This window comes from Martes martes (genome assembly GCF_963455335.1).
Source record: "Martes martes genome assembly, chromosome: 16".
NCBI classification, from domain to species: domain Eukaryota; kingdom Metazoa; phylum Chordata; class Mammalia; order Carnivora; family Mustelidae; genus Martes; species Martes martes.
The window spans coordinates 43,997,541-44,014,210 of record NC_137904.1 but is presented as its reverse complement, the minus strand read 5'-3'; positions in this window follow the sequence as shown (position 1 = coordinate 44,014,210).

Here is a 16,670-nt window from a genome sequence, read left to right as displayed (position 1 = left end):
GCAAGGGATTCTCAGGGCACTGTCCATGAAAGAAAGGGACCTTAATGCTTTGAACTATTCCACAGCAGCCAAACGCTGGGCAGAATTGTTACCTTGTAGCCATGCAACCTATGGACAAGATGTGGCTCATGAGGCTCTCCAGACCTCTGCCAGCAGGAAGGGGGGAGACACAGAGGAGGGGAGGCCTGGAAACCTTCACTGAGAATGTGAGATGACCAAAAATTATTCTAGTTCACATGCATACATAACCTTTAGGGCCTAAAAGAAAGCTAAAGCTAGAAAAGGGAATTCAGGGGGGAAGAAAAAAACCCATATTACAAACAGACACTAAGCCCCTAAAAGGGGAAGTGACTTGTCCAAGACCCATAATGCAACTATTAGGATCCTGAGTATTATGTTGAGGTGGAGTAGGGGCTGAAGCACAGAGACTATGCACCTCTGTTCTCTCAAAAAGATGCATTTTTCTCAAACTGTAGTAGTGTGAGCCACTGTTCCAGGGCTGGGACAGAGGAGGAATGTTGGAGAAAAGGAAGCTAGAAATCCATATATCTGCTAAGGCCTCATCAGAATGCTGTATACAGAATTATAGGTTGTTCACAATTTAAGGGACCACAAGCACAGGCTAGTCAAACTCTCCCATCTTACAGACAAATAAATTGAGGCCCAGAACATTGAAGGCATTTACTCACTTACTGGATTGTTGCTAGTCTAGATCCAGCTCTCTTAAGTCCATTAACAGTTATTAAACTTAAAATGGTGTAATGTAGTTCCATTATCATCTAACACATTGGCAATGCCCCATTTGTCTTTTGTCTCTGTGTTTTAATACTTTCTTGGAAAGGATTGCTTTTGATGTTTTCTGAACTGGGCATCTGTCAAAACTGAATTGGTCTTTCCTTTAAGGCAATTAATCAGTGTTTCTGATTCTTAATGCCCAAAGAATGGAAAACCAACCCATACCAATCTGAAATTAGGCAAAAGGAACCCAAGATAATCACATCATTGCAAAGATGTGTGATTGGTTTCACTGAAATACACTAATTCTCTGGAGTAAAATTATAAATTTATCTGTACTATGTGGTTACTTCAGAGACTCTCAAAAATAACCAATACACCAACAGCTTCAGTGAGTTTTCTTCGTGCATATTTGTCTGTGGAAACGTTGGATGTTTTGAGGGACAAGAGGAGACCCATATTAGACTCTATTATTTCTCTTTTTCTATTTCACTTTACTACAAGAACTTCCTTACATTATTGAGGTACTAGAATCTCAAGGCAGATCTAAAAATTAAATTGTTTCCATTTTAGCACCAATTTACTCCACAATTTTAGACATTATTATCTCTTTCTTAAAATCTAGAAATTACGCATTAAATATACATATTTTCTCAAGGTGAAGTTTGAACATGGCTAGCAAAATCTTTTGAAGTACATTTAAAAAATACAATAAGCTGAAGGGAAAGTTATGATACTATGCCCAGAAAATAATCACTAATCTTCCATTTACCATCAAAATTTATATATGATTTGATAACAGGAAATCATAACATAATGAATAATTTTTCAGTCAAGGGGCTAAAATATCCTTAAAGTGTTATTAATTTTCACTGTATTGATTAAGGTGATCAATTCATCCCAGTTTTCCCAGGAAACCCCTCAGTCCTAGGCAAACTGGGGGTGTTTGGTCACCCTAGTAATAATTAATTGCTCTTGCCTCAGCCCATTTAAGTAACTACAACTATACCACATACTGGGTGGCTTCTAAACAATAGAAATTTATTTCTCACAGTTCTGATGGCTGAGAAGTTCAAGATCAAGGTACCAGCATGGTTGTGTTCTGGTGAAGGCCTTCATCCTGGTTCACAGCTTGTGTCCTTGAATGGGAGAAGAGACCAGGGAGATCTTGGGGTCTCTTTTGTAAGAAAACCCATTCATGAGGGCTCTACTCTCATGACCTAAGCACCCTCCAAATGACTCACCTACTAAAACCATCACCAGTAGGGGTTAGGATTTTAATATATGAATTTTTTAGGCCATACCATCACTATTTCACTAAGTAGAGACAAGCAGAAAAATTAAACAATTTGCCTGAATAAAGAGGTGGAGCACCTGAGTGGCTCAGCTGGTTAAGCATCTGACTCTTCATTTCAGCTCAGGTTATGATCTCAGGGTTGTGGGATCGAGCCCCATGTCAGGCTCCATGTTTAGCATGGAGTCTGCTAGAGATTCTCTCCCTCTTCTTCTCCCTCTACCCCTCCCCCTGCTCGCTCGCTCACTCTCTCTCTCTCTAAAACAAATAAATCTTTAAGAAAAAAAGACAATTGCGTGTGAGGCAACACAGAATAACTTCTCCCCTGCATGTAAATCATCTCGAAAATATTTCAAAATACCCATTGCAAATTGATTTGTGCCTACATGTTTTGGTGAGTTACTAACCACAGACATTTTCATTTGTATTTGGTTTTGACCAACACACACCCAAACCACATAAAGCAGTTAGTAATAAGTTATTTTGTTTTCATTCTAGAAACACTTTGAGCAAATAGCACCTATTCTATTACCCAAGACCCAACTAAACAAATAGTTGGCTAACCCAGAGAAATATAAAGTATTGCTTCAGAATTTAATATTTATGGCAACATGTTTTCCAATAGTACCATAACATGGTTGAGTGGATTGATCCATCTAATATATGCCCAGCCAATCAAATACATGCCTTTAGTTAATGCTTATTTTTCCATTAATGCTTTTATACACCTACCCTGTTAATGATGCATGAAATTGAGAACTAAACTTATAAAAATTTATTATTGAGGAATGTAGCAATTGTACATTGGGGGAAGAGGTCATAAAGTTGAGAAGAGGGCAAGGACTGTAGGAAAAAATGATAAGAGAAAGAGATCCAAGAAAATTTCTTTAGGGCAGAGGTCCTCAAACTCAGCTGCATTTCAGGATCTCCTGGGAGATTTAAAAATTCTAATGGCCAGGCCATGATGTCAATTAAATCATGGTTTTTGAAGGTCAGGACCCAGGCAAATATATTTGAAAGATCCCCAAATAATTACAACATATAGACAAGTTTGAGAACCTACTGCTTCTCAAGTAGCTTCAGGAGAGTGCTTCTGTATTTGTATGTTTCCCATATTACTAATTTTTTAATACTGTTGTAAGAATAAATAGACAGCTAATTGAAAAGTAAAAGCTTCCAAATGCTTGTGAAGATAAGACTTTCATTTTACCAGACTGGAAGTTCCTTCCAGGACAGCTGAATAAAAACTTAGAGGTAAGACAAATACTGAAATGTATTTCACAAAACTCTGCAAATTTACTTCCACCTAATCTTAGTAAAATCCCTTTCAGTTGCTTAATCAAATATTTTCCCAAAGTGTTATGCTCCTGTAATGCATTTCTATGATGAAAATTTGCCGTGTTATTTTAGCCTCTTCATTTCCTTTACCTCTTTTTTTTTACTTAATTTCTTTTCAGTGTAACAGAATTCATTGTTTTTGCACCACACCCAGTGCTCCATGCAATGCATGCCCTCCCTAATACCCACCACCAGGCTCCCCCAACCTCCCACCCCCCGCCCCTTCAAAACCCTCAGGTTGTTTTTCAGAGTCCATAGTCTCTCATGGTTCATCTCCCCCTCCAATTTTCCTCAGCGCCCTTCTCCTCTCCATCTCCCCATGTCCTCCATATTATTTCTTATGCTCCACAAAAAGTGAAACCATATGATAATTGACTTTCTCTGCTTGACTTATTTCACTCAGCATAATCTCTTCCAGTCCTGTCCATGTTGATCCAAAAGTCGGGTATTCATCCTTTCTGATGGAGGCATAATACTCCATAGTGTACATAGTGTATATGAACCACATCTTCCTTATCCATTCGTCCGTTGAAGGACATCTTGGTTCTTTCCATAGTTTGGTGACCGTGGCCATTGCTGCTATGAACATTGGGGTACAGATGGCCCCTCTTTTCACTACATCTGTATCTTTGGGGTAAATACCCAGACAAAAGGCTGATATCCAGGATCTATAAAGAACTTCTCAAACTCAAAACACACAAAACAGATAATCATGTCAAAAAAATGGACAGAAGACATGAACAGACACTTCTCCAATGAAGACATACAAATGGCTATCAGACACATGAAAAAATGTTCATCATCTTACTCTTTTTTTTAATAGCAAAGCAAAATAGTAACATATGCAGGTAAGAGATTCATGGGGAAAACATCCCTAAGCCAAGTGACTAAAAAATTTAATTTTTAGGAACACCTAAGTAAATCCTTCCTTAAGGTAATATCAGATTATTTTAGTATTTCCCAAATACACATTTTACATTTCTCTAATAATCAAGTTAATCAGGCATCACATGGAGGCCAAACAAAAAAATAGCAGCATTAGAAGAAAACAGCAATCAATTGATTAAAACTTCTTGTTAAAGAGATGAAGAAGCTAAAGTCTAGAAAATTTAGTCCAGCTCTCCTGGGACTCATATCTCATTCTTACCTATATGTAGCATCCCTGACATATGGAAACATCAGAATTGAAAAAAGCACCATATAATTTTTAAAACTCATAGCAAATTAAAAATAATAATTCTAAATGTATGAACAATTGAAAAACCAAAATAATAAAGGTATGAGCTTTTAAGGGAACCAATTTGTAAAAATGCTAATAATTGCCAGAGAAAAGTAAGCCTGCAATAGGTACTAAAGTTTAGATATTTTTATTTTCTATACAGGTGATCTTAAATATAAATTATTTAGAGGCGCCTGGGTGGCTCAGTGGGTTAAAGCCTCTGCCTTCGGCTCAGGTCATAATCCCAGGGTCCTGGGATCGAGCCCCACATCGGGCTCTCTGCTCAGTAGGGAGCCTGGTTCCCCATCTCTCTCTCAGCCTGCCTCTCTGCCTACCTGTGATCTCTCTGTCAAATAAATAAATGAAATCTTTAAATATATATATATATGTATATGTATATACATATATATATAAATTATTTAATGATACCTTTACGTAGCATGGAGATTTCTTCAAATGTACATTGTATCTAAAATTTAAGAATAAAATTTTAAAAATACCAAAAAAATTTACATTGTATCAAATAATATAGCATACCATTTCTTTGGAATTAAAAATAACATAATTCTAAAAATACATTTTATGGACATTAAGCAACACCATACCATAGTTACATATACACCTATCTAACCTTTCACAATAGAACATGGATATTAAATAGTAGCATCATTTTCTGGCTATGTAGTGGATACTGGTGGCCCCAGTGAACCCACATCACCAGGTCTCAGGCCTTTCTGTAGTCTTTCCCACATAGATTCTGAGCTTGACCATGTGACTTGATTTGGCCAATGGAATATCAACAAGCAAGACACAAGCAGAGATTTAATAAATGCTTACACATGAGGCTTCTTATATCTTCTTAGAATGTCCCTCTAGGAAGCCAGCTGCCATATGAGAAGTTCATTTACCCTGATACTACCATGATGTGAGGAGGTCTAAGCTAGCCTCACAGAGAGGAACCCAGCCAACAGTCATAACTGACGGTCCAGATGTATGACTTTGCTCCAGCCATTCCAGCTGGTTTCCAGCCTTTCAAGCCAAACAGGCTGAGGCCCCAGACATCATGGAGCAGAGATAAGTCAGCCCCAATATTCTGAATCTGAAATTCCGAACCACAAAATTACAAACAAATAAAATGGTTGTTGTTTTAAGCCAGTAAGTTTGGGAGAAGTTTTTCACATGACCATGGATAACAAAACACAGTATTTAAAATAAGAGCCCATTATTTGTTCCATGACAATAGCTAGTTTAAGTCTGGTCTCAACATTTCAACCAGGATTTTAGTCATTTTTACAGTGAAATTGATCTCTGTGGAAGTCCTGGTCCAATAACCATAGATGAAACACCAAAGCATCCAAGAGAAAAGTCAAGATTCTCACTCTCCAGAGACAGCAGAGAGTAAAGCCATTGCCCATGTATGTATGTTTACAGCTCTCCTCTCTGCCTCTTCACAATGGGGACCAAGCAGTGTAACTCCAACCCAAAAAGCAGGGACAACCTCTGCTCTTCCCTCAGGCACACTGGAATGCCCACGTAAATTCTCCTTCTTCTTATCTTTGAGTTTTGATTCCTTCTGACTCTGTCTTTAAGTTCCTCATTCCAGGGACATTAACAACTTCTCTATAAATATGCTAATGGTAAGTATCACGCAGATCAAGGGCTTCACTGAAAGGTGATCTGTTTTCAATGTAGGCGAGCAATGTTCTCCTTCACTTAGAAACTATAAGGCCTCTTACAAATTAAGATGATCATGATTATCAGGTCATTCTTAGTTATAACTTTTAACTTTTTAAGTTATTATGACCCTTGACCGTTGTCCATTCATTCTAGGCATGTCTCTTCAGTATACTATAATAGCAATAAATGCTTTCAAGATTTTTGGTGTTTGTATACACCCTCTGAAGTGTTTTGTTGGTTATTTGTGTATCAAAACAACGTTGGTTTCTCTTCCTCACTACATGACTGAGATCATTCCCATGTGGGCGAGTCATTCACCATATCATTTATGCTATCACAACATCTATATGTCACCTTATTTCTGAAGAGGATGAGTGCGTTTCTAAAATATATTTGCAGTGAGGTCACGCAGAAAGGAAAAGATGACAGTGCCTCTGATATACTTCATGATCTGACCTAAATTAGGAGTTTTACTGAAAAACTCTTGTGTATATGTGTCTGTGTGTGTTTGTTATACCAGTACATGGACTGTCCCATGCACCAAAACCCTTTAAAATTTAAATTAGAAACCATCTAATAAAATTATGAGTCACTGAATAAAAACCATATGCCAATTTATGCTAGTTTTAAAGTATGCATACACAATGGGCAGAAGACACGAACAGGCACTTCTCCAAAGAAGACATACAAATGGCTAACAGACACATGAAAAAATGTTCATCATCATTAGCCATCAGGGAAATTCAAATCAAAATTTGAAAAGGTGAAATACCACCTTACACCAGTTAGAATGGCAAAACTTGACAAAGCAAGAAACAACAAATGTTAGAGAGGTTGTGGAGAAAGGGGAACCCTCTTACACTGTTGGTGGGAATGCAAGGTGGTACAGCCACTTTGGAAAACAGTGTGGAGGTTCCTCAAAAATAGAGGAATATAGATATATAGAGGAATATAGAGGAAAAGTAGAGGAATATAGAATATAGGAAAATAGAGCTACCCTATGACCCAGTAATTACACTACTGGGCATTTAACCCAAAGATACAGTTGTAGTGAAAAGAAGGGCCACATGCACCCCGATGTTCATAGCAGCAATGCTAACAACAGCCAAACTATAGAAGAGCCGAGATGCCCTTCAACAGACAAATGGATAAAGAAGATGAGAGAAGATGTGGTACATATACACAATGGAATATTAATCAGCCATCAGAAAGGATGAATACCCAAATTTTGCATCAACATGGATGGGACTGGAAGAGATGATGCTAAGTGAAATAAGTCAAGTAAAGAAAGTCAATTATATGGTTTCACTTATTTGTGGAACATAAGAAATAGCATGGAGGACATTAGGAGAAGGAAGGGAAAAATGAAGGGGGGGTGGGAATCAGAGGGGGAGATAAACCATGAGAGACTATGGACTCTGGAAAACAAACTGAGGGTTTTAAAGGGAAGTGGGGGGGTGGGTTACCCCGGTAATGGGTATTAAGGAGGGCACAGATTGCATGGAGCACTGGGTGTCACACACAGAAAAAATAAAAGTAAGAAACATTAAAAAAAAAAAGTGGGGGTCAGAAATTGGGTGGCCTGGTAACCCTCTGTGTCCACCAGATTTTCTAAACAACTTACAGCTCAGGGGAAAAGTAATGAGGAGAAGGGGCACTTGAGACTGCTCTGGAATTCAAAACAATCACATCTTCATCACAGAGCAGACAGTAGTATCCACAGGCTCTCAATGGGGATTTTAATTTTTCTTAGAGACAAAACAAAAATGTATTTAAAATAATGAAGAAATTTTTTAAAAACTTATGTCAATTTATGCTAATTTTTAGGTATGCATACACAATGTAAACTCACACATGTGACATGTACACACATATGCTAGAAGAAACTTTAACAATAACAACTATTCTTGACTGACCTTTGCATTCAAAATCTCATTTCACACTGTCACAACCCTGCAAAGTATTATTATCCTCATTTCAGGCTGAGGAAATTGGGGCTAAATGAATGAACTGACCTGTGGTCATATAGCTAGAAATGGTGGAACCAGAATTTGTACCCAATGTACTTGCTCTTTTTATTGTATCACGCAAAAAATGGTTGCTAAAGCTATATAAAACCTTAACACAGGCAACACGTTCTTATGAACTCTTGCTGACAATCTTTATCTAAGGTGAGAGTCCAGAATGTAGTGTGAAATCTGAATGTATACTGTACTAGAATAATACAAAGGAACCAGAAATATGTACTCAGGACTAGAGAGGGACAGGCTTTTATGACTAAAAGCTACCTTCCCATTACCTAAACCTCAAAGCATTCAATCCTCTGTGCCCAGAGGTCAACACCAGGGAAGGGATTAGCAAATTCCAAAACTGGAGGACCTCGCCCCTTAGTCTGTCCAGTTAGACCTTACACTCACTTCTATCAGAGTCATCTCCTCCTTACACTCAGAGAATAAGAAAGAAAAAGAAGGACAAAGAGAAGATCATAAAGATGGATGAGCCAATAGTTACACAACATGTGCTCCAGAGTCATAAATTAGAAATATTTTGTCCAGAGTGTCATCACAAAAATATTGTGGAAGTGTCCATTTATCATTTCCAACATTCTGGGAAGCAGTAGTTTGGGGTCAACATCTAATCCCAAGACTTATACGTTTATCAGTGCTTCTGAAAACTGTGTGTGTGTGTGTGTGTGTGTGTGTGTGTGTGTGTGTGTGTGTGTTTAAATCTGATGATCATGTTAAAATTGCAGATTCTGGGTTTCTAGTAGGTCTAGGTTGGAGGTCCAAGAATCTGCATTACTAACAAGCTACCCAATGATGCTGAGCCTCTTGATCCAGGAACCACACTTTAAGCAGCAAGATGAGTTCAACTCATTAGCCATTGGTAAATCCCCTAGACTGAGTGTCTTATCCACAAGCCAGTCTCAATAGATTTGGTGTAGATTGAACTGGAAGAAAAGTACAGTAGGAAAGGTGGCATCATCAGAATCTAATTCGCACTGTTTTGCTCAAGGCAAGAGAAGCTTGCAAGAGTGCTCACTGATTAAGGAAAGCCTTGAAGAAGGGGTTTCTTGGTTCTGGTCAAGAGTGGAAATCAGAATGAAGTCAGGAAACCAAGGAGATGGATCACTTTGTCCCAAGTTATTCCTGGTCTCACTGCATGAGTACATGACATGAAAATTTCGCCACTAACCAGACTCATTGGAGAGGGTGAAAAACACCTGTCAGAAGTTGTCCATCATGCTTCTAACACAGCACTAAAAAGTACACCACTGTTTACATAGGAGTATTCACCTATAAAATTCTTCCTCAATTCTCTTCAATACCATTTTGTTATTCAGTGAACTAAACAATGGCTGAAGTTTTAAGACAAACAAAAATAACTCTGTGAAATTATGTCCCGTTCCACACAAACCAGCTTGACCTGACTGCTTTCATTATGGTTATTAATTTTACCATTCTTTGTTTTCAAGAAATTCACGTATGAGTTGGAATTAAGAACCAATCAGGACACATTTATTAAGCTTCTGACACATGTCTGCTATGAAGCCAGTCATGATTAGGAAGACAAAATAAGGAAGATCATGAGGTCAGAACTTCTGAGAAGGATATTAAAATACACAAAACCGTCCCTTTGCCCAACTGTAATTCCTGTCACCCATACACATAGTAAGTAGTCATAATAATTATACCTTTCCTGGTGTTGTGATAAGGAAACTGACTGGAGCTGCAATACAAAAAGAAAGCGTGTCTCTGCAGTAAAGCTCTTTCTACCCTTTTGAAATTTTCTCCCATACTCAACAAAAATTCATAAAGTCATCCATGACCCTGGCCCATTTCCACCAAGTCAACTCCTATGACTGGGCCTCACACCCTTCTCAAGTATCAAGGCATTACCACATGGCCTTCCTCTCATGAGGCCCAGCTTGTTTTTCCAGAGGGCAGCAGTCATTACCTGAATGGCAGGTTTGCAATGCAAGCTGCCTTAATGTAGGGCTTTGTAGACATCACGCCTGGGTTGTCATTAGTGTCCTCTGAAAATAATAATCAACTGGCAGACCAAAAAAGGGCATTCCAAAAAAAACTCATTAATTCAAGTGTTTGGGGAAGCCATTGAAAATCTAAATTCATTTATCTTTCAGTTATTCAAAGAAAGGTCTAACATACACAGGGCGATAATAGTCACCTAAAAGTTTATGAACTACACTTGCTACAATGCTGAGAGTTGGGAGAAGTTACACACCTGTGGGCTGGCAGCTCTGAGGAAGGAGGTAGCACCTTTAATCATTCCTGCCTGGACATCAGGCTGAGCCATATTATGCGGACATGGGTAATTCCATTTCTCACTCTGTCCCCTCTTCTTCCCTCTACCATGTTAGGTGGTAGGAAAGTTCTGGAAGAAGCCTCTCTACAGGAGAGAAGCCATCATCATCTGTCTTCCTCCTCTGCCCCCAGCTCTAATATGGATGCACCTGAGGCCAGTAGGCAAGAGAAGAGATGACAGCACTCAAGCCTCCTCTCTTCCACCCCATCCACACTGTTCCTTGGCCAGTCAGAGGTCAGAGTGACCAGGATGGATTCTGTGTCAGACCATACTGGGGCTGCCTTTGAATACCAGATGTCCAGAGTCTGTTCCCTCCCTGATCACAGGAAGCAGAAGGTAGAAATACCCGCCCCAGGGACAAGCACAGGCCTGCTAACTATTTTACAGCAGGCAAAAGTTAACGTTAAAACCACAGCCTCCAGAAAGGTGCCTACAATGTTTTCAGGCAACTGGCAGAAGGAAGGTGGGAGCCTGCATTTCCAGACAAGCCAGATACCCATATGGGGTCCAGACACTGGGCAAGCTGGGTAGGAAGGACCCACAGGACACCTGAAGTAGGGAAATGATGGAGGGTAGGGTCAGGAGCTGAGTTCAAGGCTTTGATACACAAATATGCTCTGCCAGTTTCTTCCTGATAGTCCTTGGAATTAGGGAACCCTCCCCACCTCACCCACCAGGAGCATGTAAAGGGGAGAATTCAGAGCCCACCCTCATAATCCTCTAGAAATAAAAGTTTCTAAGTGGCTCTGCTATGCTTAAAGGATCCAAAAGATATGTAGAAGGCCCTCCTGTGCTTGTGTGAGTCCCACAGCAAGGGGAGGCTTGGAAGCCTCTCAGAGATTCCCTTCCTGCCTCTAGCTTCATGTCGGCGCTTCGAAGCAACCTCTGGCATTTATGTATTTACATAGAATCATCTTGGTATAAAAGCTCCTCCTGCTCTTGGTGTCCTCTAGCTTCCTTCCCTTCTGCAGCAACCCCAGATGAAGGTTTCTTTGCAGGAGGAAGAGTGGTATGTAGCCTCCACTATCAGAAGCCAGGAAGGGAAGGGGGAGTTTAAGAGGAGGTGAAGAGGGATTGAAACCACAGGCAGCAACTGTGTTACCTCAGTTTCCCCCAAACCCACTCAAACTTGAAAGAGACAGAATCATTCACAGAAAGAGTACAAAGATGGGCTTGAGATCAGGCAACAGACAAAAAAGTTCCAGCTCCTGCCCTTACACGGATCCCTTCTCGGAGTGCTGGCTCCCTCTGCAAGACAACTTGTCAGAGTTTATTTCCATATTGGCATCTGTGTCCTCAAGGCATCCAAGTATCTTGTGTATCTTTCAACAGATCAAAAGGTAGAAAGAAAAATGTTCTTGGCTCAACTCCTAGAAAAACCTTAAACCAGATTTTCCTGGGATCTTTCAGGCCAGTCAGTGCCTGTTATGCTATACTGTGGCATTTTTCTTTTAAAATATGGATTAAACGGCATGACGAATAAAAGATTAAAAGTCCGCAAATCCAGCAGTGCTGGTTTTTAAACTTCTGTGTTATCTCCTTATAAACGTCTATGAATTTTTATCAGCGTTTCTGCTCTTTGGAGCACTGCCTTGCTTACAGGGAAAACAGAAATTCTGAGCTTTCCAAGCAGAGGACGACGACACTGGTCAGGAATGTTGTAAGGGGGACCGCCGTTAATTCTAAACAGGAGTGGAACCAGATGGCAGACGTTCGGATTTGATTATTCTCTTGTTCCTGAAACTAATATTACAGTGTATTGTTAACTAACTGGAATTTAAATTAAAAAGTTAAAAAGGGGGGTGCCTGGGTGGTTCAGTGGGTTGAAGCCTCTGCCTTCGGCCCAGGTCATGATCCCAGAGTCCTGGGATCGAGCCCCACATCGGGCTCTCTGCTCCATGGGGAGCCTGCTTCCTCCTCTCTCTCTGCCTTGTCTCTCTGCCTACTTGTGATCTCTGTCTACCAAATAAATAAATAAAATATTTTTTTAAAAAAAGTTTAAAAAAAAATCCTGATTGGGGCACCTGGGTGGCTCAGTTGGTTAGGCGACTGCCATCAGCTCAGATCATGATCCTGAAGTCCCAGGATTCCCGCATTTGGCTCCCTGGTCAGCGGGGAGTCTGCTTCTCCCTCTGACCCTCTCCCCTCTCGTGCTCTCTCTCTCACGCTCTCTCTCTCTCTCTCTCAAGTAAATAAATAAAACCTTAAAAAAAAAAACCTGATTATTCTCTTATTCATTAGAAGAGTTTGCACTTATAAATACAAAATAACAGATGTAGGGAAGATATTAGCTGGTTTTTAAATTTCTATAGATGCCTATAGGTTGGCCAAATTATAGATAAAGTTTCATTAGGACACAGCCACACCCACTTGTTTGCACATTGTCTATGGCTGCTTTGGGCTACGGCAGCAGAGCTGAATAGTTACAACTGAGTTTCTCTGCCCCACAAAGCTTAAAATATTTACCATCTGGCCTTTACAGAAAGAAATCTGCCAACCTTGTCTACAGACGTTAGACCAGGAGAAAATGAGTTGAAATTACAGCAGAAACAGGCCCAACTATAACAACATCTCTGCCAGGGAAAGGGGACAGATTATTGTACCTTTCTGACAGCTGAGAGTGCTTTTGACTCTTTGCACATTACTAAACAGGAACACGGCCAACTTAAAGAGCACCTGAATAATTTAGGGCTCGTGTAATAACTTAAAGAGATGGGAAAGTATCTGTTCTTCCCCCAGGTAATTCATGCCTAACTGCAAAAATAATATTTAAAAAATGTGTTTTGTTTTTTATTTTAAAAGTTGTAAAGTTTCCCCTATGTTTTTCAGGAAGACTGGTCAACTGTTGCTCACCAATGAACAATGCTGTTCTTTGCAAAATGCCAATTTGCACAGAGTGGGAAGGATGGGAATGGTGACTCACAAGCTTAGGTGCTTCCCCTCCCCCGCCCTCCACTAGGAGCCTCTGAAAGGTGCCTTTATTGGATAAGAAGGGCAAGGGCACCCCCTGCTGACCAGAGAGGCAACTTGGGCCTGAACTCAAAATTCTTTTTCCTGATGGGGGTCTCAGGTTAGACAAGGATCAATATCCACCTAGCCCTGTGAGGGCATAAAGGGGTACCAAACGTTCACAATTAATGCCCAAGGAGGCTTTAAATCTCAGAATTTGTTTAACATGTACTGTAGCAAAAAAGAAAAACGACCACCAAAACAGATGTTCATGTCTCCTCTTTAAGTTTCCCTCGCCACTAAATATAAACATAAAAATACAGCCTTCTACAACAGCTCATCGTACACAAATTCCTTTAACAACAACAAATTTAACTACTTATTTGAAATCAAATGCTGGCCAAGGGTTTTGTTCGAAATGGGCCAAACTATATGAAACTGCTGATATTCCACTTGCTTGACCCACAAAAATGACAATTTCATATGTAATGAGTCCATCAACAACAACTGACAAAGATACACAGAAGTCAGAAGACGGACTTCCCTTTCTGATCGACAGACACAGTGGTTGGAGCCTGGGGATACAGGACCTAAATCCGCTGGCCTCGCAATTCTCCCCTGGGGCAACCTCAGAATTCCTCTGACCAGTAAAAACAGAGGCTGGGATTTTCAAGTATCTTTCTTGTCATTTAGGCAATCCTCCTCCATTAGCATTTTTTAAAATCAGTCTTCTTTTTTTAACACAAGGGTCCTAATTAAAGAGCTTCAGGGAAGAGGAGGTTGTAAAATCGTGGTCTCAGCATTGCCTCACTCTCTGAGGCTCTACAGGAAAAGGAATGTTGGGCAGCCTGTGAAGTGAAACCCCCACTGACCATGACGGTGGGACCACAGTGGTGTCTACGCCGTGCAGACCCTGTGTAGTCTAGGACTAGGATCAAGACAGATGTAGACAGTGCCAAAGACCAAGTGTTAGGAGGGCAAGGACTTCTGATTTGAAAAAAGAGAATCTGGGAAGCAAACATTTAAAAGGTTTGAATACCAAGCAAATTAGAATGTGGACTCAGTAATGCATCTGAGTTTTGCAATAAAAATTGATGTGGATCTGGATGTCTTAACCACAGCAGCCAAGACAACAATCACTCTTGTGGGTCCGTTTTTCAGCGCCCACTGTTAGCTACAAAAACCATTAGAGTTATGGGAAATAATCTGAATTTCTGAAGTAAAATAACAGTGAAAGAAGATAGGCAGGACAGCAACTCAGTCACACAATACTCTTAAAAGAACTTGGTAGGACCTTGAAGGTAAGTTCCAAGTAGACTTATTTGAAGGATCAAGTCAGAAGAAGTATGAATGCCCATACCCTGAGCTGGTTCAAGATTTTGGTACAGCCCTTAAAACGTCCATGTTGATGTAAAACAACAGTCCCTAGGTTAAAAACACAAAGGATCGTGGCTTCTGATTTCTTAAATTTGAAAACACTGTGGTCAAATGCCATCCTCTAGGACAAAAACACTGAACACAGTAAAAGCCTGAATTCTGTCCTTAGCCTATGACATCACGCCCCTTGGAGATTCTAGTGTGCAGCTTAATGACAGAAACCAAAGGATTTCTTGAGTCTAATTACAGTTCAGTATAAGTTTGGGAATTTTTAAGTAAAAAAGAATAAAGAAAATCCCACAGCTACACAATATAGTCATTACAAGAGCAAAGCACAATGCCAATCACCCAGCAGAGGGAGCAAGAGATAAATAAATACTTCTTTTAAAGCTGCAAGGCGGAGGGCCTCTTGGGTGGTTCAGTTGATTAAGTGCTGGACTTTTTTTTTTTTTTTTTTTTTAAGTGCTGGACTTTTGATTTTGGCTGTCATGATCTCAGGCTCTTGAGAGGAAGTTCATGTGGGGCTCCATGCTTGGAGGGGAATCTGCTTCTCTGCCTCTCCCTCTGCCCCAGTCCCCTCCCCCAACAGCTCACACAAACACACACACATGCTCTCTCTTGCTCTTCCTCTATCTAAAATAAATAAATAAGCCTTTGCGGAAAAAAATAAAGTTGCAACGTGGAATTTAAGACTTTGGACCCCAAATGATTCATTTTTATCTTCAATGATATTATTTCCTGAAAAGTAAAGAAACTTGGTCACAGCAACACAGATAGTAAAACCCTGTATCTCTTGACTCCAGGTTCTGTGTTCTTTCCCAAGACAAAGCTAACAAGAAATGATTATTTTATGTTCATTTACCTACAGAAACATGCAATCAAAATTCCTTCACTGAATAAGGAACATAGTAAAATACATTTTAATCGGTGGTGGACACCAAAAAAACAGAAAGGAGTTTAAAGAAAAATACCAAGAACTGTCTTCCTCTTTAAAAGATAAATTAGACCCCTCATACTAATTCATTCATTCATTTATTAACTATCAACTGTGCACGTACTATGTTAGACTTTATATCCAGACCTCACTGGAGATGGCTGCACAGCCCTGTGTTGAAGCTGGGGATATTTTAGCCCCTTCTTCAGATAGCCGATACAGTGCTGGGTATTACTGTGCCATGTCCTTATGTGGCCATCAGTGTCACATTCATGGCTGTAGGGGTACGCTTGTACATTGGTACTCACTGTGGGGAAGGTGGACAGAATATTTCCAGAGGAACATTCCAGAGCCCCTGCATTTCATACACTTAGCCATTCAAAGCACTTTTGGTGGCCAAGGTCCATTCCTCAAACTTCAAGGTTGTTCCTCAAACAAACTTTATGTTATCAGTCCACTCAAGGTTGATAAGGAGCTAAGGGAATAGAGTCATATAAACCCCAGTAACAAGAGAACCCCTGTTCATTTACAATGAAAGTGGTGATGGTGTTTGACCACTATCTGGTGCACCTTGTCTTATGACCAATGTGCCTACAAACTAAGTTAGATATCAGATAATTGCTTGGTGATGATGGAATAAAGGCAAAGGCTTTATTCTTTATTATGAATAAGCTTGAAAGGCATTTTTTTAAGGAAAGTGAAAGCGGCTGCTTCAGTACCATGTAACACTCTGTTGTGATGAGAATACCATCTCTGCCAGATGGTGCCTGCTGCGTAATATTCTGCTGTCTGTGCCAGACCCCACCTATGTGCCACTTTCG